At 40.8% G+C, this 27870-nt stretch overlaps 1 long non-coding RNA gene and 1 pseudogene across 1 annotated transcript in view; one reads left to right on the top strand and one right to left on the bottom strand.

The window, feature by feature from the left end:
• LOC143676253 (uncharacterized) overlaps window positions 1–27870 on the bottom strand; it is a 149352-nt gene that overhangs the window by 78302 nt on the left and 43180 nt on the right. The gene's annotated exons all lie outside the window — the stretch shown is intronic.
• LOC143676251 (serine/arginine-rich splicing factor 10 pseudogene) lies at window positions 21810–22271 on the top strand (annotated as a pseudogene).

The raw sequence follows: 27870 nt of genomic DNA, 5'->3' as shown, positions 1-27870 counted from the left end.
ACACTAGTCATGGACAAGGAAAAGCAGCTCAGCCTGAGGAGGGTCAGGATGGTGGGGTAGAGAGGGATATCTTTTGCAATTTTTAGTAGAGTGGTCAGGGTAACCTCAGGGAGGAGGTGATACCCAGCTTTCTTAGCCTCAGTTTCCTTCTCATCCTTTAAATCAAACAGCTTAGCTTAAAACTATTTCTAAGGTTGCACTCCATTCTAACATTCCACAATCAAAGATCCAGACCAATGGAATCCCCTTTTCTGGTCTGATGTAAAAACTTGGAGAGGAAGGTACTTGGGGTGGCTGAAAGGGTCCACCAGAGAGTCCTGAAAATAATATTTGGGGATAGTATACTCCACTCTACTGCTCTCTGAACACCCCCCTTTAAAGCACGAAATGTATCTCCTTGAAATTGCACAGGCAAACAATGTCTTCTGGTCCCTGGGAGCCTGTGACCCGGCTCACAACTGCTGTCAAGGACATAATTCCAGGGTCAGTGTGTTGTCCACCCCCACTGGTGATCATTCTTCTTCAGTTGACCTGTCTATCCTTGTCAAGATGGTGTGTAAAGTCATTTTTCAAAAGGGGATTGAGGTAACAGAATTGCTGACAAGATTTTTATGGAGTTCTGATTTTACAAGAAGAGAATGTTAGATTTTGAATATAAGGAGATAAAAACGAGAGGAAGACATCCAGGTGAACAAGTGCAGTGGCAGTTGACACACGGGGCACTCAGGGAGGTAGGAGTCAATGCCATATGAGGGCTAAGAGCACTGTCTTTGAAGTCAGTCAAAACTGGGTCCCAATCAGCCAGGAGATAAATTTAACTTCCATGAGCCTCAATGTGCTCACTTGTTAAGTGATGATAATAACAACAATCTCACAGGGATTAATTAAATGAGTATAAAGTAATTAGCATAGTACCCAGCACACACTAAGCACTCAGAACATGGGGGACATGGCAGTTCTATTGTCATGGTTATTGACTTGGTTGTTCCCTTTGAAGTGATAAAGACAGAGCTTTTTACAACCTTAGAAAACTCTTGGATTCTGGAAGGAAAGAAAGAAGCAGCACAAGAGACAGACTAGCACAAAACAAGAGCCAAAAGAAAAGCACAAGGTAAAAAGGTAGAAAGAAAAATTGGAATGATGTTACTTCAGAGAAGATGACTGGTGTCATCGAGTGCAACAGAGAAAGAAAACCATTGTGGATCACCATTGCACTGGAAATATGTAGATAATGAAAAAGGTTATATTCAATGGTTGGTGTTGGATTCAAGAGTGAAGGAAAACCACTTTAAAGAATAAAATAATTCAGTAGGTGCATTTGTCCAAAAATTCCAGTAAAAGGGAAAAAAGCCACTAACTGTAGTAGAGAACATCTGTGTTTAAAGGTGGAGTGGGAAAAAAAAGAAAAGGTGGGGTGGGGGGAGATTAAACGTGTCAGTGAAAGAAGAGTTAATTTTGAGACCAAGAATCTGGAAGCTAGTGGAAGGGGTGTCTTCTACAGCCCAAGTAGAGAAGTCACATTTGCCTTAGACTCATCTTTCCACGCCTGCTCTGTAAAATCTAGAAATAGAATGGAATTCCCACAGTACGGGACCAGAAGCTGGGAGACTTGCAATGCTAGGGAACACTTTTTCAATGAACGAATCAGCAAGAATTCTTATTCCTCTTCCAGGAATAAGCCCATCCCTGTCCTATGGATCCAACTCTCTGTATGTCAGAAATGTTCTTTGGAATCTTCCCAGAGAGACTAAAGGCAAAAGCGGAAATAATCCAAACCTGCCCCAGCGTTTCCCCGTATCTGGATCCTGTACTTGAGCCAGTGTTGGACTGCCCACCAGAACACAAACTTACAGAAGTATGCCCACCACATGCCTTTGCCCAAATTAATCCTTTGATTGGGATGTCTTACGGATCCTGTGCCAAACAAAATCCTCAAAGATTTAGCTCAACTCTCAACTGCTCTGGCAGGCTTCCCTAAGTGTTCTAGCCCAGAGCCATTTCACCTTCTCTGAATTTGCCCTTGGAATGTATTGCCCAGTATTGGCAGTGATGTTTTCATGTGTGAAAGCTAAAACCACACACTGCTAGGCTTCCGAGGCTTTTATGAAGACAGCCTTTTTTGAACCTTTTCCAGAAGCATATAAAAAACAGTGTCACCTTCTTGGCTTATTTAAGACTTTGTATCGGAGCCTGCATAAAAGAGACTCCTGGATGGATGCTCACATCTCACAGACTTAGATTCTGAAATAAGTGCTTCACCAACAGTTACTATAACTGTGTAACAAATTACTCCAAAAATTGTAACAAACTACTCCAAAACTTAGTGATTTAAACAGCAACAACTTTTTTTTTCCCCTCACAAATCTGCAAACTGAGCAGAGCTCACTCTGTAGGGACAGTTTATCTCCACTCCACTCTGTGATAGCTGGAACAGTTTGAAGGCAGGAGCTAGAATTATCTTCTGAAAACTCACTCATATCTGGCATATGGGCTGGGAAGACTCAAATATCTAGGGGCTGGAACAGCTGAGGCACCTCTCTCTATCTCTGTGTGGTCTCCCCATGTAGTCTCTCTCCAGCATAGTGGCTTCAGGGTAGCCAGACTTCTTACTTGCTGGTTCAGGGCTCCCAAGGCACATGTTCCAAGGGTAAGTAAGCCAAGTGGAAGCTATATATTCATTGTTGTGTGGGTTTGGGGGGGGGGGGGGTGGTGGTGCATGGTCCGGGAATCGAACCCAGATCTCCCAGATCTCCCACATGGAAGGCGAGCACTCTACCACTCAACCACCTGTGCACCCACTATATATTCTTTTATGACCAAGCCCTGGAAGTCACACAGCATCACTTCTACTGCATTCTGTGGCTAGAGGCAGCTGCAAAGACCCACCCAGGTTCAAGGGGTAGGAAAGACTTTACCTCTTGATGACGGAATATCAACATGACACAAGAAGAACACGTGTGATGGGCCTTAAGAAAATACAATTCACCATACAGACCTTCCTCTCTTTGGCCAATCTCCTGACTTTTCTGTGTACACCTCCATCTCCACAACCTACTGGTTACTCCCAGGTCTTGATCTTTGCCTCCATGTCCTGATAACTGGTTTAAGGTATAAAAATTAGTCAGACTTAAGCAAAATCTTACTCCTGTTCTTGCTACTTATATAAACTTAGGCAAACCTTTCCAGTTTATCTCTCTCACCTAAAAAAACAAACGGGAATGAAACCAACCTCACCATGTCATTGTTCTCTAATACATAATAACTGCCTTCCAATCTCTATCCTTCCTCTACTTGGCCCCACACAGACCACCAGCGACCTCTTTCCTGTGCCTTCCCTAAGGGCAGCCTCTTACCCAGACCTTGTGAGAAAAACAGGACAAAATCAGGCCTCAAATAAATACATATAATTGCATACGCTCCACAAGCACTGCCTTCACATGATAAACTACTTAATCATGTGCTAATGATGAGCAGTCGACTTTCCTGATGCCAGACACTGGAAGCTCAGGGTGCCCCCTGTGCCCCGGTGTTAATTACTTTCTTGACTAACTCCAAGAGACACTTATTAAATTTTGAGACTCTCTGCCTGTAAAGGGGCACATGCCAGTAAAGTTGATGTCTCTTTCACTTTCTGAATTAAGGAACAAAAATGCAAGCCAAGGAAGAAAGGAAGAGCCTTGCTGAGGCAAGGAAAAAACAAATGGAAATTTGTTGAGCTTAAACTGTCACCTTGGGAGCAATGAAAGGTGTGGTGTACAGATACAGCTCTGTGTAACACTAAGAGTCAAACAAACCCGAGGCTAACGCAACCTCTGTGGCACTGTGAACACTGGGGTCTTAGGTGACTGACATGGCTCTCCTGAGCTTTTATAGTTTCATATGTAAAAAGGGATTAGTGATACTTGCCTTGTAGTGCTGCTGTTCTTAATAGTGGTAATCTTCTAACATGTATCGGATTCATAACTGGTGAGCAATAAAAGTAAACACTGCCAAAACTTTTTAATCATCAACCTATGTTGGATGATTAAATCTGGAATGTCTCTGGGTATTACAATAAGCTATACAGAATTACAAGATCTTGTTCCCATTCTGGGCTCCAGGTGTTTAGGTTTTTTAATGAGCTATCCAGACAGGCTGATTTAGATTGTGTGTTACAGAAAATTTAGGTTCTAGATACAATAAACCTCTCCGCCTTTGGTGTGCTATAGTAGGTGAAGCTCTGGAGTACGTACACTATCATCTTTTGCCCTGCAGGGTGTCAACAATACAGGATAGAGGGACAGAATTAGTTGATAGTCTTGGGGAGGCTGACCCCTCTGGGTTTCAGGACTCATCTGGCCCAGGAACCCCTGGAGACTACAAGTCTCAGGAAAGTAAACTTAGTACGTGAAACTTTTTTAGAGTCTCTTTAGAGACCGAGGTATCCTTTAGGATTAACAGGAATGATGCTAGTCTGGATATGGCCAACCATAGCAATTAGCAATATCTAGCTGAAGCTTGCTCTCATGAGTAGACTCCAGAATAGCCTCTCAACTCCATGTGAACTCTTTTAGCCACTGATATCTTATTTTGTTATATTTCTTTTTTCCCCTTCTAGTCTGGAAAGCACTGTAAATCCCATGATGCCAGGGCCAGGCTCATCCTTAGAAGTTATGTCCCCCATTGTCAGGGAGCCTTACACCCCTGAATGTCACTTACCACATAGAGGGGAGGGTAATAATTTTCCTTGCAGAGTTGGGCTAGAGAGAAAGAGAAGGCACATCTGAGCAACCAAAGTGGTTCCCTAGAAGCAACTCTTAGGAATAATTAGGTAGTCTTGGCTTCTCCACTACGAAAATAAGTTTCATAAGGACAATCCTCAAAATAAAGGGCTTAAGCTTATTTTCTTGGGAGTCCCTTATGTTTGAGAGAGTACCAGGGTTTTCCAGATAGGAAAACTTAATATTTCTATACATTTTTCCCTTTTCAACATGAAAAAGTTAGAATGGGCATAACCCAAAGACCCTCTATAGATCAGGAGCAGGATCATAGGAGAAGGAAGAGTTAGAGAAGATAGGATTTAATAAACAAGTATGACTGCTGAATCATTATAATAACACTTATTTTAGCTTCTAGTGATTTGGAGCAACCAGAAGGAAAAACCTGAAAATATGGAATGGTAACCCATACCAAACTTTGAAATCTGTTCGGCAGCTATTTGTTAAAATGTACTTTTAGTCGTAGCTGCTGCTACTACTACTGTTACTACTGCTGCTGCTGCACTGCTACTCTTTTTACTGCTGCTGCTATTACTACTGCTGCCAATACTACTGCTACCACTGCTGCCACTACTGTTATACTAGTACTGCTATTACTTGTACTGCTGCTGCTGCTGCTATTACTACTACTAAGTCTATTATTATTACTCAGGTTAGGTTGTCAGTCTGGTTTGACAATAACCCCATTATTATTGGGTACCCAAGACAGCCAACATCAGACTATATCAAAGGTAAATAATATGATAACAGAAAGAGGTGGACCCCCTGTCAACAATTTCTGATTATTTAGATATCTCTCATAAGCTTTGTCACTTGGTAAAAGTTCCTAAATAAAAAACCATAAACTAACTTTGAATCTCAATGCTACCACCTTCTAGCTGTCTGACCTCAGACAAAAGAGAAATTCTGCTTTTTAGCTTCTTGTTCTATGAAATGGAGGTGGTAATACCTATATCACACGGTTCTCTAATAAATTAAATACCGTATGTCTAAAATGCCTGGTTTATAGTAGAAACACCACAAATATTAAGGTCCAATGTTGCTTTGATCCCATAAAATATCTTTCACACCTCTTCAATCTAGGGCAGAAGTGTGTCCCGCTGCATTCACACACATACACACACACGCACACAAACACCTGGCCTTCTCTAAAAATGGGTTCCCATTTGACCCCTTCATCCCTTAAGTCACACCCCTAAATAATCTTAGAGAAGAAAGTAATGTGTACACAGTGTAGGATCTAACACAGGATACTGCCCTGACTCTGCCCCTTTGGTCAAGATGTATTTCACACCATACTTTGTGAATTAAGAATCATTTTCTCAGGCTTTTGAAGAATTTACAATCCAGGTAGATATTCACAATTTCCTGGGAACTTTTGTAAAAGTACATGCTTGGGTCCTACCACAGACCCTTCTGAGTCAGAATTTATAGGACCAGAGATCTGGGACCTATATATTTTTAAAGATTCCTATGTGGTTCTAATGTTCAGTCATATCAGAGAGCCACTTTTTGATTCTCATAATCGCCCTGCATACTGGCTTCAGATAGAATAATTAATCCATTATATAGATGAGGAAAGTAGGGATGGGTGAGATTTGACCAATGAAAAACCAGTAAGTGCTAGGGACAGGTCCAAAATGGTAATCAGAGTGTGTCTGTGGGTAGTCACTTGGATTTTCTGGGCTTCCATTTTCCCAAATATAAAACTGATATAGAACTCCAGTCTCCTTAAAGCCGTGGAAGCCTTGTGAATACAAGTAAGAGGTGATATTATAATTTAAATTTAAGACCCAGAGGCTTTCTTTAGTTAGAGTCTCCGTGCTCTATGTAGATGACAGTGAAGAGCTTTTCTATTACCATATTGTCCTGGAGTGTTGCCCTTCCTAAAATCATTCCTCCTTTCTGACCACTGCCCCCAAAACACAGGACTCGTTCCTGGCAGCCATGTTTGGACAATCTGATGCCCCAGTTACGATTGGTTTGGCCAGGAGTGAACACATGACCCAGAGACTGGAATTGGGACCAGCTGGAATTTGCAATGACCTAGGTGACTAGAGTTTGTGAAATGATTTCTTAGATGCCACTTTCCACCTACCTTGTGAACTGAGGAGCTGAGAAGGCCCATCTGCTAAGAAAGGAGAAAGCCATGGAGCAAAAGAAGAAGAGACCATTTGGCCAAGTAAAAGTATTCCCTCCGTCTCTCCATTTTCTGGTTCTTGCCCATTCCTGAGGCCATTGCACATTCCTTGAAATACTCCATTATTCTTACAATAAATTTCCATTTTCTGCTTCAGCAAGTTCAAATGAATGTTACTTTAATTCAAAAACAGCACTAAAATATACGTGTCCACTCACTTTAATAAATTCTTTTGCTGACAGAATAGATGATAAACAGAAGCTAGGCCCATTTCCTTTCCCTCTTCCTCCATCTGGTTGCTTCACTTGAGATGCTTTACAGCACATCAGAGGTTTCCCAAGGCTAGGGAGAGAAGGTGGAACATTCTGTTATCTTTATTCACAATAATTACCACCTTATCATCTGTAGTGATGAGGAATGTCATGTTCTGGAATCTTCTTTCAAAAAGATCCAAGACAGCTTCTTGGCATCTTGCAGTTATTTGACCCATGCAAAGGCAGGGAAATAACTTTAGATTTTACATGACTTCATGAAAGGCAAATCTATACTTACTTCTTTTGGGGTTAAAAAGCCATTATTTTCTGACTTCTGATAAGAAAGCCAAGAGGTAAATTTTTGGTTGATCTGTAGTGAGTGCATCGTACTGTGTGGCAGGATTTTTCTATCAGCTTCACCCTGGATCCATTTTATGTCCCTAACCTTGCTTTGCCTTTTTTTTAATCTTGCTTATTTCTAATACATGACATTTTGCTGCATTTTAAGCCTCCTTAAATCCTATCTGGAACAAGAAGCAATATAACAAAATAAAAACAAATTTCCCCTATGCTACCAGAAGAATTCTTCCATTTTTATGTTACACACAGACACATAAAATGATGGATAGTCAGAAATAAAATATTTAGGCTCAATGTTTCATCAGTCACCACTAGGTATTTATTGTGCACTTCTTATGTACAAGGGACTGAAAGGACTACAAATAAGTGTGAAAAACAGCAAGGAGCTTTCAGAATAGTCCAGAGACAGAGGAGGTACCCGCAAGAAAAGAAAAGAAAATCTAGGAACTCAAAGTCATAAATGGAAATGATACTTGTGGGCTGGAGTTGTCAAAGAAAGCTACTTGAAGGTGGAAGACTCTAAGATGGACCTTGAGGAATATAGAACATTCTGATAAGTGGAGGAGAAAGACAGACAGATTATAGTACAGGGAAGGAGAGGAATTCCAGTGGAGGAGAAAGGCATAAGCTCAGGGTTCTCAAATTTAAACATCTGAATCACTTGAAGGTTTGTTATGCAATATATACCTGGGCCCCAACCCCAGAGCTTATGTTCCAGCAGGTCTGGGGGCAGGGGAATCAAGAGGTTGCATTTGCACCAAGTTTCCAAGTGAGTCCACTGCTACTGGTTAGAGAACCACACTCTGAAACACCCTGGTCTCAATAAAACAGCTTTCCACAGGACATTTCAGAGAAGACTGACCACTCAGCCCAGCTGAGGCCAAGGTCCCCTGTGGCTAAGCGATGGCAGGTAAGAGTAGAAGGTCTGCTGGGCTCACACTGTCAGATATCGCCGTCAGCATCCTGTCACCTTCCTCAAAGCTGCTCAGAAGTGTGAAGGGAAGCTACTAAAGGGCTGGATGAGTTCACCTAGGGAGTGAGAACAGATGGAGAAAAAGGTGGTGGACTGAGCCCTGTGACCCTCTTACCCTAAAAGGCCAGGAAGAGGAGGGGGTCCAGCAGAGAAGAGTGAGGAGGTGGGGACAGTAAGTCAGGCAGGAATCTAGGGAAGGGGGTTCCTAGAGGCCATGAAATGACTATGTCTTAAGAAGGAAGATGTGATGACCATTTCAAATACCACTGTAAAACTAATTAGATAAGAGTAGGGGGGTAGAAATGACCGTTTTGGGGAAATGTGTGAGTCACTGGTGACCTCAACAAAAGAAGTTTATTGGAGTGGCAGGGACACAATCCTGCTTCAAGTTATTTCATGGAAAAGGAGGAGCTGAGGGAGTATTAATTACATTTTAAGAAGTTTGACTATAAAGCAAAATAGGGGACGCTGGAGGAGATAGGAGATAATAGAGTGCTATTTACAATGGGAGTTATCAGACATGTTTGTAGTTTCATGGAATGATCTAGGAAAAGGTAATAAACTGATGAAGCAGGAAAGAAAGGGCACAATTTCTGGAAAGATGCCTTGAGTAGGTAAAAATGGATGGGATCCAGAGTACAAGGAGAGAAGCCAACCTCAGCCAGAAGCAGGGCCAGTTCATCTGTGCGTGAGGAAGGCTGAGGTTGGGAGCACAGGGACACATGGGCCGGCAGGCACAGGGGTCAGGGGCCTCTTCTCAAAGGAGATTCTCTCTTCCAGTAAGAAGAAGCGCCCCTCAATCACACAGCTAGTTCCCGGCAAGCTCACTCCCAACTGCCATGAAAACAGACCACCACTTCTCAACCCTCTAGAAAATATTTACAAGTCTCTCTGCACGCCGATGGACTGTCTCTCACAGCCCTGTGGTGGTGGTGAATTTCTTTTATAATTCTGAATTTCTCTTGAACTTTTGATCATCTGCCAGGCACTAATGCAATGAGAAATTTGGAATTGTTCCCTGACTGTCCACTTAGGGAGATTTTAAAACCCCCTCGCTGACCATTTGAAAGTAAGAAGTATATAAATAAAAGAATAAAAATAAAAAACAGAATCCATTGGCACTCAGAAGTCTGACTCTTCCTGGCATTCTTTCACAAGGAAGAGCCCCCCAACCTTGGTCCACAGTGCACAGCAGGGTGCCTGACCCACAGTGGAAGTCTGTTGAAACTTATTAAATAAATCAGTGAATGATTTACATTTGAAAGTTGTTGGAATTCCTGTGACTGAGCCAATTCTTTCTCAAGCCTAATATTAATTCCAATATTTCTGCAGCGAGATCAGAATACCCAAGGGCTGGTTCTTTTCAGATCTGTTTGTAGGCTGGCAACTGAACAATAGCTTACAGTCAGCCATAAACACAAAGCAGATAATTTCAAATTACTTAGGCCCATTATTGGTGCCCAGCCCCAGGAGCAGGGGTTAACTGGCACATTATCATCAGAAAACCACCAATTCAACCACAGGATATTTAAACAGGTATATCCTAAAGACTAAGGGTTTGAAGTCTATGGTATGCCAACTCATGTGGCACCTAAGGGACCTCTGCTTGGTACAGAAAAGACCAACCAGATAGCGAAGTGACCTGGTGCTTTCCACCCTGTGTCACTCTTGACCCCAGGTGGCTGCCTATTAATCCCTGCTAAAGCTTTAATTGAGTAGCAAGCTCTGACTTTTCTGCCAGCCTTCCTCTGGTACAGGTAGCCCTTAATTCCTCAAGAGTCTAGGGAGCATTTCACCCATAAACCTGAGCACTTAACATGGGGTGAGATCCAGGGCAAAGGAGAGGCCCACCCTGCTGCTGAAAGTGAGTATCAGTTAAGATTTAAATTGCAACATCTGATCTGAATGTTGACCCTGCAATGAAAATATTGCAGTAAATCACTGCACCAGTGGGATGTTATAAGGGTAGTACAGCATTTGATGCTAAATGACATACATTATCCAGAAATAGGGATTAGATCATAGACAGGACAAAGTTTTGGAGCCGTACACACTGCCTTACCTTTACTAGCTGTTTCACCCCAAGTCAGTCACTTAACCTCTCTAAGCCTTAGATTCTTTGACTTGAAAATAGAACCTAACCCTACAAGGTAGCTGGGGAGCTTAAATGCAGTAATATGTACAAAGAGATGAGCCTGATGCCTGCCCCATCTGGAGACCCATTAATCCCTAGTTCCCATCCTCCGTACACATACAGGTGATGAATGATGCCTTATTGTCCTTAAAAGTCACTCATGAAGTGCCAGGAACTTCTAAAACACCTACTGCTCAACCATATGTGGCTAGCACTTCAGGTAATGAATTTACAAGTAAACGGATTTTCCTAGCTTTTCTTTCTCACCCCTTCAATCCTTGATATGACATTTTAGCTTAACAGGGAAAGCTAATGGAAGCAGATGATGGCCACATACATAAAAATTGGTGAATATAATTTCTGATGTATAACTGCTGGAGAGGAAAAAAATATGCATTTGAAGCACATTCTACTTTTCCCTTGACTAAAGCCTTTAATACAATCAGTGTGACTGATGTTGGGTATGCTGGTTTGAAAGGATTTATGTACCCTAGAAAAGCCATGTTTTAATCCTAATCAATCTTGTGGGAGCAACAGTTTTTCTAATCCCTATTTAGTATTACAGGTTGGAAAATGATAAGGTTATCACCATGGAGATGCGACTCAATCAAATGTGGGTATTAAACTTGATTAGATGGAAATGTGTCTCCACCCATTCTACATGGCCTTGATTGGTTTACTGGAATCCTATAAAAGAGGAGGCATTTTGGAGAGAGCTCCTTTGGAGAACAAGGAGAGAGCCACAAAGCCACAACAGAATGATGAGAGAATCTCCGAGTCCGCCAGCCAGAGACCTTTGGAGATAAGGAAGAAGAACGCCCCTGGGGAGCTTCAGGAAGCAAGAGGCCTGGAGAAGAAGCTGTTAGACGTCACCGTACTCACCATGTGCCTTCCCAACTGAGAGAGAAATGCTGACTGTCACCAGCCTTCTGGAACCAAGCTATCTCCCTGGATGCCTTAGCTTGGACATTTTTATAGACTTGCTTTAATTGGGACATTTTCTCAGCCTTAGAACTGTAAACTAGCAACTTATTGAATTTCCCTTTTTAAAAGCCATTCCATTTCTGGTATACTGCATTCCAGCAGTTAGCAAACTAGAGCATTGGGGCAATAACTGGCTGGGAAATATGTGCTAATTTAAAATGGAGAGAAGCAGAGTGGGATGAGTGTTATGCAACCCTCACACAACTGGATCAAGTAAAATATTTCAAATCTCACTATTTGCACTGTAAACCCTTAGGGCAGGAATGATAAATTTTTGAATCCATACAGGATACTGTTGTTACTTCATAAACATGAATGAAGATAGTAATATTCATTGTTGGCTATGTATAGTTTGTCAAACCTCTTGAGTCAGATACATCCAGTTGGTTTTACTCTGAGCAGCTACTTAGAAATTAATTTCTAAAAGGTAACAGAAATTTCTTCCATCTTTCCAGAATTTGGAGCTTTGTCATAACTCCAAGAATAAAGAAATCCCTCTTCCATCCAAGGCACCTTCCTGAACTGATCAAAGGAGTTTGCCCAGCCTCCAGCCCATATTACCTGACCCCATAAATCTACTTTGGCTGCTTTTCCAGATACTCTTCCAAGTTAAAGGTTCCTCATCCCTAAAAGTAGCATCTCTTATTATAGCACAATTAAGGTAATACACAATATTACAGTACCAGATAAAATGTGATCTGGGATCAATCCTAGCTCTGTCAATTCTACACTGTATGACCTTGGGCAAGTTTTCTAACTGCCTATAGGTCATTTCTTTGTCTATAAAATTGAGATGATAATAGTACCTACTTCATAGAGTGGCTATGAAGAATAAATGAGCTAGTATATGGAAAGTATTTAGAGCAGGGCCTGGCACCCAGGAAGGACTACATAATGTTGGCTATTTTTATTTAAGCCACAAGAGGGTGGCTAATGTTCAGTGCTAAGCAAAACACGAGTAATTCCCATTTGCAAGAAGACTAGTTTAGTTAACCACATCAGTGTCAGGAAACCCAGTGGCATAATCTTTCCACATGACCTCCTCATCTGCCAAGGTGAACAAGTCGTGCACAAAGTTAGTGCCTAAGACAAACACCTAGGGATAGGTGTCAATTCTAACACAGAAATTGTCCACTCAGAACCCTGCCTCTGTTCTCAAGGAGATGAGCATGAACAGCTAAGTTTGTTGAGAGAATGAAAACAAAAGGAGTAAGTGTGGCACTAACTGCTAGGGTCAGTTTCTTTTGATGAAAGAAGCTGAAGAGCTCTGTGCATCCCATAGAGGGGCCATCATGGAAGTGCTGCCTCTCCAGAGCCCACTCTTCCTCCACATCTACCTTTTCACTGACCCCAAAAAAGTGTGGTGTTTTGTGTCCGTGGCCCACCCACAAGGTGCACCAGCCTCCTGAAATGGTCTTGTCCTTCCCCTCTCTGCTTTGTCCTCACAGTAAGCTCTATTCACTTTGACTCAACAAGCTTCTTCTCTCTGAAGCATCCTCTGATCCCCAAGAAAATGTGGTAGCTCTCTTCTTTATATTCTGCACAAATGAAGCCCTTAACTTTCTTTCTTGCATTTCCCTCACTTGTCTCTCACTACTTGAATCTTGCTCTGAGATTCTGGAAGGCTAGGATTGCCCCTGGTGTATCTCTACATCACTAGCTTCTAGAAAAATTACATATACATAGTAAATGGTTGATAATCACTTAATAATTTAGTTAATTCAAATATCAGCGTGTGGGCGGCTTTAAAGAAAAAGGGACAAGGGATATTAGAAGTGCACGTCTATAGGCATTATACATAGATCACTTCTTGACTATTTCCTGAGGTTTAATCTGGTCAGGAGATTTGTCCAAATGTCCAAATCACTTTGTGAATGGAAAAAAACAAAAACATCAGGAAGAGAACTCCAGTAAAGTCAAAGTCTTAAAATCCCATTAAGTCGAAGTTTCTCCAGGGTTCTAATTTAAGAACACCTCTCAGAAAATCAAAGATAACACTTGGACTTTGTTTCAATCCCTTCCTTAGTGCCCTTGTGAAGGAAACATGTCAATTGGAAGTCAATCCCAGGACACCGAAGACCGAGGTTCTAGCTGACACAAGTTGACAGTGGGAAGAGAAAGAAAGATTGGAAACATGAATTTCTTCAACCTACTAACCCAGGAATGCTGAGTCAAAATCCAAGGAATAATTCCTATATTTCACCCTGAACTGTACGTATGTGTCACCCCTCCTTAGCCAGAATGATTTCTTTGTCCCCAAATAATAGAACATTCAACATTAGTTACTTTAACTGTAGCAGGAAATCAGACTCAAACAGTACACTCAAATGAAAACAAATATATATTACATTCATCAAAAGCACTATATAAAATCCATCCCAGCAGCCCCTTCTCAGATTCAAACCTGTGTAGAGTTCATTTCTGTAGTGTATCTCAACAGTGACACCTATAGCTGAATTAAGAATTGTGTTCTTTATGTCACTGGAAGTCTGTTGTTACTTTTCAATTCCAAACGAAGTATTCTTACCATACTTTCACTGTTTAAAGATTTTATTTCTCTTTCATTTGCCCGTAATCTGTTTTTTTTTTTCCTCTGAAACTGAAATTTACAGTATCCCAGAAAGCCAAAGGCACATTTACATTATGGACAAACTCATTTTCATAAATAAAACAAACAGTAAAAAATGAATCAATATTTGTCCACTTTAAATGGAGAGAATGGGATATCTGACCAAAGTTAATCTGTCTTAAGATAAACAAAGTAAAGAAAATTGTGTATGAAACCAAATTAATCAGTCTAGCAACAACTATGTGATAGTAGCAAAAATAGAAGGCACCTGACATGCATCCTCTTCAAAGTCAAAAATTTTGATAAGAACAAGGATAAGGCAAGGACAAGACTGTAATCTCAGTTGCTTACACTTTGTCACTGAAGTCAGAAGGACCTGTTCAACTGAATTACAACATGGAAAATTAATTGATTTTGTGTTAGTTCTTTTCTCAGTGCTCCAAAAACAAAAATTCTCTAAATAAATTTGATTTGTTTATCCTTCCTTTTCAGAGTCCTTTAGTGATTGATAATAGATGACATTTACTTTCCACATCATACAGGGTCAGAGCCAACTCTACAGGGCAAACAGGACGAGAGTTCTATATATAAATATGTCTACACAATGCCATAAATAGTTGAAAATGTAACATTTCAAACATCAATTACAAGGAAATAATACAAAGCTAGGGTTGTTTTAATTGCCTCTTATTCACCTCATTGGTGAAGGAAGTGTGGAGAGCCGCCTCCCGGGTCTGGCCTAGTGGACACGCTGCGGCCTGCTCTAGAGTTCCCCCCGCCCATCGAGTGAGCCAAGATGGCGCCCGCATCCTGTTTCCGCGTATGACGCACGCGCCCACCAACCCTATCTTCCAATCACCTCTGTATACGTGGCACTAACCTATTGGGTTTGGGCACAGTATATAAGAGGTTACCCGGACAGGGTGGGTGGAGACGACCCATAGGGAGCCGTACCTGACGGCCGCATAGAGGTTGTTCCCCCGCGGGGTATTTTAGCCCGCGCGGAACCTGTAACAGAGAATGCAAGCTTAACTCCAGTAAAGGTCTGTGCTCACAACCGTTGCGTGCCTCGAACCCGTGTTTATCACTCGAGTCGGTTTGCCTGCGCCTGTCTCTTTCTCCCCTCCTGTTCCCTTCGCCGGCCGGGGATCAGAAGCCGAACGAGACGGCTGCGGACAAGGAAGGATTCCCACCCCAGAGTTCTGAGGACTGCTGAACAAACCATCACCCAACCGCTAGATAACATGAGATAGGCAGCAGTTTATTAGTTACACATACTCACAGCTCAGGGGAGGAGGATACCACCCACCTTGCAGAGCCACACAGAGGTGGCACTGGGGAACAGAGTGAGTAGCCCTGGGCTGTGGAAGGCAGGCTCTGTAGTAACAAGAGGGTGGGATGACCCTTGGTACCTGTGAGAGAATGTGGTTGGTTCATTTGAATAATCCTCAGACTGGCAGGGAGCTGAAGGCTGCTATTCAGGGTTAACAGTCATATACCTGGTCCATCTGATAAGAAGGGTTTTTGGTTAGGACACCTTATCTATGGGAGCAGAATGTGGAGGGAACTCCGAGAACTCTTTCAATTTCACCATATATGAAGGCAGCACATAGTATTGGACCTTAATTTCAAGCCTTATACCACAGTTGCTTTCGATAATTTTTTTCCAATCACCCAGTCTTCATTGAAAGTGATCAAAATGAAAGCTACAAAAGCAAACCTCTCCACCTGAGTGAAAAGAAATGAGGAGAGATTCATTTTCTGGGACTCAACCACCGAAGCTCATGCATGAGCATGCAAAAGCATTAAAATCTAAACCTGCTAGAAAAACACACTAAAAATTAATCAGTGAAGTTTCTAGCAGGCAAAGAAACATTATCAATAACACAGCAACAACAGCATGGAAAAATTAACTAGAAATCTGAAGACTTGGGTTCTGGTCCTTTTCCATTTGGAACATTTTAGGGAAGAGGAATATCTTTGAACAAACTTCTAAATTTTCACTTTCTCTTCTATAAATTGCAGCTACTAGCTAAGCCCATTTAGCTGTTGGAGATCATCAGTCTTTGGAAGTCACCATCAGCATCATCACCACCATGTTCACCACCACCACTGTTATCAGAGAAATAATCTTTGTGGGAACCTTTTCCCATAATTTTATTATTTGTTATATAATTATGCATGAACTTCAAAGATTTAAGGCCTAATTTCATCTTCAAAAGCAGTCTGAAAAAAAATTGCAGGAAATGGGAATTAATAAGAGGAGAGTAAATTTTTGTTAGCAAAGATGTGGAAAATGTAAAATTAACAATACTAAACATTTTTGGTGACTTGAGCTGGAATTCTTACAAAAAACAAAGACTACATTGTCCAGTTGGCCCCTTTACTAAGTTTATAAGAGTAATATTTGCTTACTTTTCTTCTAATTATGAAAGTGATAGGGCATGTTCATTGTTGAAAATTTGGAAACTTTTGAAAACTTGAAAGAAAACTCATCCCCTCCCCAACCAATATCCTGCCCTAGGGGAAACAAAGCATCTTGAGCAAATTGGTGTTTTACTAATAGATTTTCTATTATCTATATGTTGTTGCCTTTTTTGTAAGACTTATGCTTATTTTTAAAGAACTAGCTTTTGGTTCAACCAATCCTGCCATTTTTATTTTGTTTTATACTTCATTAAATTGGGCTCTTATGGTTATTTTTGTTTAAAGTAGCCTGAAGTGTTTAAATAAAACATTTAACGACAAAGACTATATTCATGCTACAATTGTGAAAACTGGTAAAGAGACAAAAGATTGAAAATGACTGCATTTGATAGCAATTTCCATCTGAGTAACATAAAACTAAGCCACTTGTTATCAATAAATATAGGCACACTGAGAACTCATTTGTTCAGATTATAATCACAAATGGAAATGAAATAAGTGCCCTGGCAAGGCTTTACTCAAGGTTGTCAGTACTGTTCCCGTGAAGGTACTCAAACAAAGATGATCAGGGACACTGAGTATTCAAGGTGGCCCCTTAATAAGACTTATTTTAAGTCACTGCACCCCATCAGCAGAGATAATCATAAAAAATGTAAGCCTCAAGCAGGAAGTGGGGGAGGAAACTGGACAGCTAAGAAATGCTTTTGCAGCAATCATAAGTACCCAGTCATGAACTCAGACAAGTTTTAAGTGTATTGACCCATCAGAATTATTAGGCTCAATGTCCCATCACCTGTGAAGGCTTCTCTAACTGTCCACATAAAGGCATCTCCTCCTTGCATCGCCTTTGCTCCTTGTGCTTATTTCTGTGGAAGCATCTATTGCACTGAAATGTTTTATTTGATTACATCTGCCCAGAACATGACTAGGAACTACTCAAGAGCAGGATCTATATGATCTTCCCATGTTTCAAATAAATACCTTGCACTCAAGAAAATTAGATTATTAAGTTAATGAACAGCAATAATCCAAATGAAGGTTGGCCAGATCATGGCTACATGACACCAATTCAAAAAAACTTCAGTTCCATAAGCAGAACATCATTGAAAAACACTTTAGATCTTCACAGATGCTTCTTGAAACCACACAAGGGGTAACTGCATTGCAGGCCTCATTATCTGCCTGGCTCTAGCCCTGCCTGACTCCCAAGAGACCCAGCCACCACAGACTTCTCTTTTGTTCTCCCAACCTCCAACCAGTCTGCTGATCCTGTTTGGGCATCCTAAGAGCTGCTCCCATCCCTTCCACATGAAAATCAATTTAAGTTTGCTCAGCTCCTATTCCGAATCAGTGTATGATTACTTAGATTAGCACAACAAAAAAATTCAGGTTTGGTAGCCTCTTGAGAGCAAAGAATCCCTCCTCCTCAGAAGTAGGTTTGAAGAAAGGCCATAAATACTTAAACATTAATATTATTACTCTTGTCACAGAAAAAGAAAGTGAATTAATGATTTCCTGAATCTTCTCTGGGGATGACCTCAGTGCCTCCATCTCTTGATCTTTTCATCTGATTACCATTTTCTTCCTAAAGTCTTCCCTCCTTAAGTCGGGAACTGTCATCGGTAAGTAATGAGCCATGTGCACAAATTGTGTGCCTGTGATGAACAGAGTTGAGGGAATATTTCCACTCACACCACTCCCACCCCGTGTCTCCACAGGGCGCTCAATGTCTATGTGTCATCCCTGAGCAATTTTCATCAACTCGCTCAGAACTTGCCTGAGGAGAAGGGGGGCTGGAGCGGAACTGTCTCTTTAATGGGATTTTAATGTGATCTTCAGCAAACTAATCTTATTTAGATATCATAGGAAGCCATGTAATCTCATCTGGGCACTCTTATTTCCTACAGAAAAGGGAAAGCTTTGTAATTCATTTCCAGCAACAGGAACACTTTAATAAAATCTGCTTCCGAAGGTTAAACGATCAGACAAACAGCTGCAGCCCCAAGACCTAAATATCCATCTCACTGATTGGGGCAACCATGACCAAAAAATGACCACGACAAAGGCTGTTTAAATAAAACCCATTCTAAGAGCTTATGTTATTGTCATATGCTTCTTTTCTTGCCAGTGTCTTAGAGCCATGTATTTAATTCTGAGAAGGCAGGATGAAATGCACATAGGGTCTGAGCAAACTCAGACACTGGCATATTCTGCTACCTATAAACCACTACAACCTTGACTTTTTCTAAGCCTGTTTCTTTACTAAAAAATGAAGACAAAATAGCCTAGGTTAAGACATGTGGGCACCCACAGCAGGCTCATAAATTCGTGCTCCTTCAAACTATATGTTATAAATGTTTGCCCAGAGCATGAATAGAGAAAAGGCTGAGGCTCACGCAACAGAAGCACAGAGGAGGAGGTGTGAGGGGTGATATCCATCCTATGCTCTATTCTCCAGCAACTCAGCTCTGGTCCCAAACATGTATAAACCACACTCCCCATGAGGAGTTTTAGGAAGTATAGTCTTCTGCATCTCTCCCAGGAGAGATATCTCATACTTTACAGATTGGAGGCCTGGAAACACTGAATCTGGTCCTGCCTACTTCAAAAAAAAAAAAAAATCATTGGCAGAGTTAGGACCACTACCATCCATCAAGTGCAAGAAACTAAAAATCTGTGAATCATCTTTCATCTGTCCCCCTCTTCTTCACGTGTCAGACTCTTGCTCCCAAGTGTGACCTTCTGCAAAAAAGGAGCTGTGGCTTGTCCATCTGTCCACCTCAAGTGCCTAGCCCAAGAGCTGGTTCATAATAAATGTTTGTTGCTTAATAAATATTTAAGTTAAATGAATGCTTCTTGAGAAAAAGAATGAGTCTGTGCTAGGCAGCAGCCTAGGACTCTGTATACAGCATCTTCTTTAATTGTAACAGAAGTCCTATGAGGAGCCCCAGGAAGACGGCCGAATAGGATAGGACAAGTTCACCTCTGCTCTTAAGGGAAAGCTAGAGGAGTGACAGAAAAACAACAAGGACAGTGATGTCAGGATGTAAGTGACCTGAAATGGTATTCTATACCACATAGGAAGGCCCTGGTTGCAAAAACTGCAAAACTGAGACATACAGAATTGGACACCATACAACTAATGCAAACAGCTTAATGCATCCCTATCCAAATGGAGGCCTGGAGTCCTGAGGAGTGCATGGACAGGGAGAAAGGACTGAATGTAAGCCATACACTGAACACGCTACACACACGCACACTGCCCCCTCCCTGTAACCCACAAACCCCTTGACACCCAATGCACCTGAATCCTACCATCCACCCACCCACACTGTGCTCCAAGCATCGCCATCCAGACCCACCCACCTGCACATCCCTATCCCAGACCCCCGATCTCTGCATGCACGCATGCCTGTACCAGCCCAACCCACCTCTCCAGCACAAGCGCACACTCTCGCCCTCCCCTCCCAAGAGGCGTGCACCCATGCCCAGGTCCTCACAATCCACCTCCTCCTTCCAGCCCCTGCAGGAGCTTGCCTGTGTACCTGGGCCACGCCTGCCCACAGTCACGCAACCCTGCCCTGCCACCCTTGAGCTCTGTGCACACGCCCACCAGGGCCCCATTCCCCAGACACACACACACACACAGCCACATCCTGCTCATTGGCACCCATATATCCATGCACCAAGCTCTCTACCCATGAACCCCACCTTTCTCTCCTATGTATGTACACATCCTTGCCCCACCCACCCCACACCCTGCGTCCTACCCCTGCACCCTCAAGCATATACATCCTGGACCCCCTGGGCCCTTCCCCCAGCAGAAGGGCACACCCACACACTGCCCTCCCTGAGCCCCAACCTCTGTGCTCCCTACCCCACACCCTGATATCCACGACCCACACACTCCACACACCAGCCCCCACTCATCCACATGGCCCCTCCATCCATCTTCTGCCTTGCCCTACCTCTATTCCCCATGCCACAACCTGCTCCTGTGCTCTAAGTCTTGCCCAAGCTGCAGCCCACCCCCATGGCCCCCACACTATACCTCCACAATATCACACCCTGCACCCCATGCTCAGGGGCATCAGTGTAGCATTCCCATCCCATGTCTATCTATACCTGCACCACAACCCATCACCACATTGTTGTGCCCCACCCCACACCCCACATCCTGCTCCACACCCATCCTACAAATACAAAGCTTTACACTACTAAAGGAAACCAACTTCCAAAGTAGCCCTATCAAGATATTTACATGATTCAAAGGCAAGAGAAGATTACAAAGCATATGAAGCAGCAGACAGATATACCCCAGCCTAATGATCAAATTAAAATACCAGAGGAGACACAGACTTTAGATCAACAATCAAAGATGTTCATACAACTCTACTAAATAAAATCAATGGGTTGATTAATGATATAAAGGAGATCAAGAAGACACTAGAAAGCATAAAGAATTTGAAAGAATAAATAGAAAAATAGCAGATATCACAGAGATTAAAGATGCTGTAGATGAAATAAAAAGTATACTAGAGATACACAACGGCAGATTTGAAGAATCAGAAGAAAGAATAAGTGAATTAGAGCACAGGACAATTGATTTTGAACACACAAAACAGCAAATAGCATAAAAGGTAGAAAAATTTGAATTTGATCATAGGCAAATGATGGACAAAACAAAACATACAAATCTAAGAATCAACAGTGTCTCAGAAGAAGAAGAGCAAAGGGCTAAGAAGATTAGTTGAAGATATACTGGGGAAAACCTACCAATTCTTAAAAAAGACATGAATATGCAAATCAAAGTAACCCAATGAACCCCAAATAGAATAAACCCAAATAGGTCTTACTCCAACCAGTCTGTCAAATCTTAAGAGAAGCAAAATATCCTGAAAGAGACAAAAGAAAAACAATCTACTACGTACAAGCGAAACCACATAAGACTCAGTTTGGAATTCTTAACTGGCACCATGGAGGTGAGAAGTTATGACATATTTAAGATCCTGAAACACAAAGACCTACAGCCAAAAAGTCTGTACCCAACCAAATTGTCCTTCAAAAGTGAGGGGGAGGTGTGTCTGTGGATCTGCTGTGGGAGCCGCAAAATGGTTTGTTGAGCCAGTTACTTCCTCTGGCCAAGATGCTACACCACAACCATGTCCTGTTATCTGTGCCACCACCCCCACCCCAAACCCATTTCTGTTCATGAGGAACATGACCAACGACACCAGGTCTGAGGATTTACATCATGAATTTGGTCATTATGGTCCTATAGTTGATGGTTATGTTCCAATTGATTTCTACACTCATCACCCAAGAGGATTTGCTTATGTTCAATTTGAAGTTGTTCGTGATATCGAATATGCGTTGCATAATTTGGACAGAACATGGATTTTTGGACATCACACTGAAATTCAGTTTGCACAGCGGAATGGAAAAATACAAAATCAAATGAAAGCCAAGGAAGGGACAAATGTATACAGTTCTTCATTCTATGATGTTTTTGACAGATATAGACATTCCAAAAACCAAAGCTATGAAAGGAGATCAAGAAGTCAGTCATTTGATTACAACCGTAGAAGATCTTATAGTCCTAAAAATAGACCAACCGGAAGAACATGGTGTACCAGAAGCTATTCTGACAATGATAGACCAAATTGCAGCTAGAATACCCAATACAATTCTGCTTATTACACTTCAGGAAAGATCTGAGAAAGTGGAAAAAGAACCAAAGAAGGGCACTTCAAGCAACCAAAGGGTTGAAGGTGCTGCAGTATGAATACTATATGAATATTTTGACTCTGGTCTGAAAAGGTAAAAGAATGTTATTGAAAACTACATGGAATAATTGAAGCCCCTTCATGTTTGAAAGTAAGCATTTTAGGACAAAAAAATAAAAGGAAATTCAACTTTGTACATGTGGAAATTAATCCCTAAATATGAATTGGTTTATATTGACTAGAGGATGAAACAGATTCATAAAATTATTGAAAACTAGAATGTCTGAATATCAAGGAAGACAGCCATCTTCTCTTACACTGCCTCAACTGGTCTTTCTCAAACTGAATTGGTGAGAAAATATATGGTCCAATATAAACTTTATCTTTGGTTGTCTCTTCAAGTCAGTTTCAGTTTTGATATTATTAGCAAACTTTGCCTGTGTTTATTCTGATACCAGTTTCTCCTTAATTGTTTGCTTTGTTGGCATCTGAGTTCATTTAATTCTACTGCATATGCAGCTTACATCTCCTTTTTCCCAGGTAAATTCCAAATATGATTCTTGATACATGGCTAAGAAGGCTCATCTTCACTCACCTCTTACCTATTGAGTATATTCAGCAAACATTTATTGCACCCTTACTGTTGGGCAAAACATTTTTACTGGATAATTGGGGAGAGAAAAATAAATATAATTACTTAGTCGATAAATATCCATTGACAGCACAGTCTCGTGAATTATTACAGTATGCCCTCATTGTTTTGTTTAAGGTATTATTCATAACAATATTTTATACCAGGCATACCATAACAAAACCCAATATGTAATATCAAGATAAGTAATTTAGTGGTTATCTGCCATTTTAAAGCATCCAGTATTTCTGTTTGCATCCCATTAATCTAAATGATGAAAAATGATTTTTTAATCTGTAATAAGCTGATTTATTGTGCAGTGACTATATTATACTAGAGTTATATTAAATTACTAATTGCTTCTTCAAACACATGTTAGGAAGTAATCCTAAAATAAGTATTCAACCTTTCATTAGATAAAAAGGAGCTTCTGGGTGCTGAAATTATTATTATTATTATTATTTTCTTTATTTTTTTATTTTTTACATGGGCAGGCACCGGGAATCGAACCCGGGTCCTCTGGCATGGCAGGCGAGCATTCTTGCCCACTGAGTCACTGTGGCCTGCCCTGAAATTATTTTTTAAGGCAGACAGGGCTGTTATCCCAACTGATTTAGTATGTCCTGTAATTGAAAAAATGTTCACCAAATTATATTTTTTAATGATTTATATGTTTATTTTATAAGAGACATGATATATGTATAGAGAATAAATAACTTTTATAGTATAAAAAAAAAGTGGGGAAGAGGTTAAAATTTTCACAGACAAAGGAAAGCTGAGAGAATTTGTCAACAAGAGACGGGCCCGACAAGAAATACTAAAGGGAGTTCTGTCAGCTGGGAAAAAAAAACACACAGGAAAGGGAGGTCTGGAAGAGGGCACAGAATTGAAGAATACCAGTTAGGGTAACTTAAAGGATAAAAAGAGAGAGGGGGGGAAGTATGTACAGATCTGGCAAATAAAATCCAAAGCATAAAATGGCAGATTCAAGAAATCCCTTTATCTGTAATAACTTTGAAAGTTAACAGACTAAACTTACCAAATAAAAGACACAGATTGGCAGAATGGATTAAGAAATATAATCCAGTTATATGCTGCTTATGTAAGACTCATTTTAGACAGAAGGATACAAATAGATTAAAAGTGAAAGGATGGAAAAAGATGTTCTATGCAAGTTGTAACTAAAAGAAAGCAGGAGTAGTGACACTAATATCAGGCAAAAAAGACTTTGAATGAAAAAACATCATAAGAAACAAAGAAGGACACTGTATATTAATAAAAGGGACAATTCACCAAGAATTTCAAAATAACAATCAAAAATGTTTATGCTCCCAATCAAGGAGCTCCAAAGCACACGAGACAAGAATTGGTAAAACTGAAGAGAACAATAGATGTTTCCACAATAACAGCAGGAGACTTCAATACACCACTCTCCTCTACAGATAGAACAAGACAGAGGACCAACAAGGAAGTACAGAACATAAACAATTTCATAAATGAATTATACCTAACAGACAAACATAGGTCGTTATACTCCAAAATACCATAATAAACATCCTTCTCCAGTGCTCATGGAATGTTCTCCAGAATAGACCATATGCTGGGGCATAAAACAGGTCTTTATATATTTTAAAACCTTGAAGATATTCAAAGCACTTTAACTGATCACAATGGAATGAAGCTGAAAATCAATAACCACCAAAGAATGAGAACTTTCACAAATATATGGCGATTAAATAACACACTCTTAAACAACCAGTGGGTCAAAAAAGAGAAACTGGTAGCAATCAGGAGACAAATAAAAATTAGAATACAACATATCAGAATGTATGGGATGTGGCAAAGGCAGTGCTGAGAGGGAAATTTATTGCCCTAAATGTCTATATTTAAAAAGAAGAAAGAGCAAAAATCAAGGGCATAACCACGTACCTGGAGGAACTAGACAAGGAACAGCAAACTAACTCCAAAGCAAACAAAAGAAAAGAAATAACAAAGATTAAAGCAGAGTTACTTGAATGGGAGAACAAAAGAACAATAGAAAGAATCAATAAAAATCAAAGTTGATTATTTGTGAAAATCAATTAAATAGATGGACCACTAGCAAGTCTGACAGGGAGAGGATGCAAATAAACAAAATCAAAAATGAGAGGAGGGTCATTACCACAGAACCTGAAGAAATTTTTAAAAATCCTAAGAAGATACTATGAACAACTATATGCCAACAAATTAGACAACTTAGATAAAATGGTAAAATCCCTGGAAACATACAAACAGGCTATACTGACTCAAGAGGAAATAGAAGATCTCAGCAAGCCAATCACAAATAAAGAGATTCAATCAGTCACTAAAAACCTTCCTAAGGAGAAAAGCCCAGGGCCAGATGGATTCTCAGGGCAATTTCATAGAACATTCCAAAAATAACTAACACCAATCATGCTTAAACTTTCCCAAAAAATTGAGAAGAAAGGAATGCTACCTAACTCATTTTATGAAGCTACCTCCTATTACTAGGTCTTGAGGCTGTTTCCCTACATTTTCTTCTAGCAGCTTTATTCTTATATTTAGGTGTTTGATCCACTTTGAGTTAATTTTTGCATAGGGTATAAGGCAAGGGTCCTGTTTCATACTTTTGGCTATTAATATCCAGTTCTTCCATGCCCATTTATTGAAAAGACTATTTTGTCCCATTTCAGTGGATTTGGGTAGGAGTTAAAGGTAACTTCCTCACTATGATAAAGGGCATATATGGAAAACCCACAGCCAGCATCGTACTCAAAGATGAGAGACTGAAAGCTTTCCCCCTAAGATCAGGAATGAGATAAGGGTGCCCTCTGTCACCGCTATTATTCAGCATTGTACTAGAAGTTTTAATTAGAAAAATCAGGCAGGAGAAAGAAATAAAAGGCATCCAAATTGGAAAGGAAGAAGTAAGACTCTCATTATTTGCAGATGATATGATACTATACTTGGAAAATCCTGAGAAATCTACAACAAAGTTACTTAAGCTAATAAACAAATTCAGCAAGGTGGCAGGATATAAAATTAATGTGCAAAAATCAGTAATGTCTCTATACACAAACAATGACCTAACTGAGGAGTCAATTAAGGAAAAATTTCCATTCAAAATAGCAACTAAAAGAATCAAATATCTAGGAATGAACTTAAATTGGGATGTAAAGGACCTGTATACAGAAAACTACATGACACTGGCTAAAGGCAATCAAAGGAGATCTAAATAGGTAGAAAGACATTCCCTGCTCATGGATAGGAAGGTTAAATGTAGTTAAGATGCCAATTCTACCAAAATTGATCTACAGATTTAACCAGTACCAATCAAAATTCCAACAACCAACTTTGAAGACTTGGAAAAGCTAGTTACCAAATTCATCTGGCAGGGAAAGAGACTCCGAATAGCTAAAAGCATCCTAAAAAACAACAACTATATGCCAACAAATTAGACAACTTAGATAAAATGGTAAAATCCCTGGAAACTCACTCTCAAAATGTCCCTACCACTCTGTCTTTGGACAGGTTCCTAAAAACAGACTCTGAAGTGGAGCTGTATATGGAGAAGTTGTAAATGAAGAAGATATGGGGTGAGTGTGTCCAGGTACAACACCCATAAACAAGTGAAAGAAGCAGAATTTAGCAGAGGGAAGAGTTGAATTGACATGCAGTCCCAAACGGAGGCCTCAGCCCAGCCCCCGGGGAGCTGTACCCCTGCATCAATAAACATTAGATGCAGTTATCTCCCTGGAAGGAGCATGAACTTTGCAATGCAGTTCCAAAACACAGAGGGCAATTCCAGGAAAGGGCCACAGATTAGTACAACAGCTGGGGAATGTGTGCATCTGCCATAAAGGGGTGCGGGCGGAGGGATGGTTAGTTAGGCAACGCAGCATCCAGTACATTTGGATCCACATGTTTATTAGAGGTTCACTTTCCTTAGGACAGTCCCTCCAGAAGAAGTTAGTCTCATTTGCAGGAAAAACTTCAGGAGGAAGGTTTGTGGGATGAACTACACTCTGTTGCTGCAACCACGCTCAAGGCTATGAGAGATACATATTTTCTCTCTTTTCTATTGCTCATTGTCAATTGATACCTTGGCTGGTCATAGTGCAATAACTCAGACCTTCATCCGTAAGTGATGTGAGTCTCAAGCTGTGGCTGCTGCACTTATCCAAACTGGTCAGGGAACTACCTCAAAGTGCTTCATTGGGTCACTTAGATCCTTGCCTCCACTGTGGGGGCCTCTTCTTGATAATCAGGGTAAATTACCCTTGCCAGTTGGTGATTCTTTTCTTTGCCTTCTTGACATCAACTTGTAGAGATATTCTTGCTGTCTGTTAGTGCATCTTCCATGGTAGATTCTCAGTGATGGGCCTTAATAGGGCTTACAAACATCTTCACACTTTATCCCTATATCAGTAGGTCCCAATATTTCTCATTCCAGACCCCTGACCAACTAGTAGCCTAACTAGTAAGGCTACTCAGTTGAATTCGCTCCTAATGTCATTTGTCAAGATCCATTTGATTTCTGTAGGGGCCAGAGTGGTGAACTAAGTGAGAGTAAAAGGAAGACCAACAGCCCTGTTTTCTTTAATTCTTTAATGAGGGCATTAATCTGTACCATTTTCTCGGGATGGGATGCTGTTCTTTCACTCACTCTCTTGCCTTGTAGAAATGAAAATTTTCACAGGCTCTCACTTGACCTTACCCACTATTACTGGTCTTTCCCTATAAGGGAAAAGAGGAATATGAGATCTCTCCCAATTCCAAGAACATCCACTCAAATTTTGTATCAAGTATATCCAGTGGGTCTATGGACACAGTCAAACTCTGCCAAGACCCCACCTATTACTTGGCCTCCATATGGGCCCATTTTATCAGGGAGCACAGTGATCTTTCAGTTCAC

Source organism: Tamandua tetradactyla, chromosome 3 (assembly GCF_023851605.1).
Source record: "Tamandua tetradactyla isolate mTamTet1 chromosome 3, mTamTet1.pri, whole genome shotgun sequence".
Classification (NCBI taxonomy): Eukaryota; Metazoa; Chordata; class Mammalia; order Pilosa; family Myrmecophagidae; genus Tamandua; species Tamandua tetradactyla.
Note: the sequence above shows the minus strand (reverse complement) of the source record. Positions and strands in the feature narration are given on the sequence as shown.